A 2,649-nucleotide genomic window follows, 5' to 3' on the forward strand; every position below is an offset into this window, starting at 1 on the left:
TGCGGTGTTTGATCTTCTGCTCTTCTGTCAGTTTGATCAGCCAATTTTGCTTCCAAAACACATTCTGTATTTTATCCACTCCATTCCAACCTAGCAACACTGGCCAAATCTGAAATAATCTCCGTCAACTACTTCAATAACCTTCCAACTGTCTCCTGGCTTTAGTTGTGTACCTCTGAAAACCATCCTTCACACAGCCATCAGTGATGTCAAACTGAACCTTGTAAGGCCACAGATGAACGCCTTCAGTGGCTCCCTCTTTGCCACATGACACTGGAAAGCTGCCATGATTTGGCTTCTACTTACCCCTTCAGCCTCATCCTTGGTTCTTCTCTGCTTCCCACTTTATGTTCAGCAACACTTAACTACCTGAAACTCCCTGGACACTCCTCCATGCCTTTGTCCATTCTGTTCCTTTGTCCAGCCTGCCCTCCTCTCTCTCCTAATGTTTGTCCAAATAACTTCTGTTTAACTCTCAAGATTCAGCTCCATGTCAGTGCTTCCAGAAAGTCTTTCCTAGTACTTCCTTGGCACGCACTTTCCCTGTGTTTTCTTGGTCCCAGCACACACCCCTGGCATTTCCCACATTAAATTAAATGTTATGTCCTGTCTTTTTCTCTTCCAGTAGATTTGCCATCTCCTGGAAAGCAGGGACTATATCGTATTCAGCTTTTTGTCCCCAGACTCTAGCATGATGCCTGACACACAGTAGGTGTTTAATGCACATTAGTGGAGCTGAACTGGACCAAATTAAACATTAACATAAGAAAAGTCTGAAAGCCTTCTGTCCCTATTCCTACAAAAGCTGGTGGCATTATAAATGGATTCTTCTGGAAAGCAATATAGCAATATATAACAAAAGCTGAAAATGTTCTTTCTCCTTAACGTGGTATTTTCCCGTTTGTGAATACCCTCAACGAAATAATCCAAAGGAAAAAAAAAAAACAAAAAACGTACACAGATGTCCTGGCAACTCTAGTTATAACAGTGAAAACCCTGGAAGCAATCCAAGTGTCTAACAGGGAAATGACTAAGCAAACAATGGGATTATTACATAGCTATTAAAAAATGACAGAGGTGAGGATTATGTCAACATAGCCAAGTGTGTATCTATCTGCAGGAACGTTAAGTAGTAAAAAGAACACAGGCTAGTGTTTAAACACTAGTGATTAAGGATGTGTGTGTACACTAACAAAGACTGGAGGGCAATCTGGAGAAATGAAAATGGTTGGATGGCAATGCTTGTTGGGTCTTTATTTTCCTGTACAGTTTCATGAATTTTTGACAATAATACTTACTTTTTGACAATAATAATAATATGCCAGCAATATAGACATTCTAGAAGTCTTCTGAAGAATAAGTACTCTAAGTTTTCCCAGATTGTAGATTCTAAGAGTAAATTTTATGTTAAATTCTTATAAAATTGTTATAAAAATAATGATATTTCTTTAAGTGAACAAAACGTTTTTCTTTAGTTAAATTCAACAAGCAACTATAAGAGCTTGACTATGTTCTAGAGCATTTACATTCTGGTGAAATTCACAAAAATCACGGACAAAAATCCTCAGGGGAATATGTGCTATTATTTTAATTTACTTTTTTTTTTGAGGCAAAGTCTGGCTCTATCGCCCAGGCTGGAGTGCAGTGGTGCGATCTTGGCTCACTGCAGCCTCACCTCCCAGGCCCAAACCACCCTCCCACCCCTCCTTAGCCTCCCAAGTAGCTGGGACTACAGGCCCACGCCACCGAGGTAACTGCCTCAGCCTCCCAAAGTGCTGGGATTACAGACATGAGCCATCGTGCCTGGTCGAATTTATTTTTATTTTGGTGAATGTACATATTAGAACGGATAACAAAGGAAAGTCTGCAAGACCTTTGGACTAAACCTCACATTCATGAGTTGTTTCAATTTTATTTTAATTTTATTTATTTATTTATTTTGAGACAGAGTGTGGCTCTGCTGCCCAGGCTGGAGTGCAGTGGGGCAATCTTGGCCCACTGCAGCCTCTGTCTCCGGGGCTCAAGCGATCCTCCCACCTCAGCCTTCCCAGTATCTGGGACTGCAGGTGCAGGCCACCACGCCCAGCTAATTTTTGTGTTTTTTGTAGAGATGAGGTTTTGCCATGTTGCCCAGGCTGGTGTCGGACTCCTGGGCTCTGTCACCCAGGCTGGAGTGCAGTGGTGCCATCTTGGCTCACTACAGCCTCACCTCCCAGGCTCAAACCATCCTCCCACCCCACCTTAGCTCAAGTGATTCTTCCACCTTGGCCTCCCAAAGTCCTGGGATTGCAGGGTGAGCCACCACGCCCGCCCTCAATTTTATATTTCGATGTCTCCAAAAGAGGTCCTATATTTAGTCACTGAGATATACTGTTAAGGATTAAAAGGAAAAAGTCATCATCATATAACTTTAAACTTATGCTACTTTTCCACTTAGTGCACTATGAATTAAGATTTTATAAATCCATGATTATATTGTGAGTAGCAAAATATTAATATTATAAGATATATTACATTGCAATTAAGAGAAGCCACAATTTTTTATATTCCATTATAGAATTTCTTCGTTTTTAAAATTAACCGAGAGGCTGGACGCGGTGGCTCATGCCTGTGATCCCAACACTTTGGGAGGCTGAGGCAGGTGGATCA

The sequence above is a fragment of the Cebus imitator genome, unplaced genomic scaffold, assembly GCF_001604975.1.
Source record: "Cebus imitator isolate Cc_AM_T3 unplaced genomic scaffold, Cebus_imitator-1.0 Scaffold2, whole genome shotgun sequence".
Classification (NCBI taxonomy): domain Eukaryota; kingdom Metazoa; phylum Chordata; class Mammalia; order Primates; family Cebidae; genus Cebus; species Cebus imitator.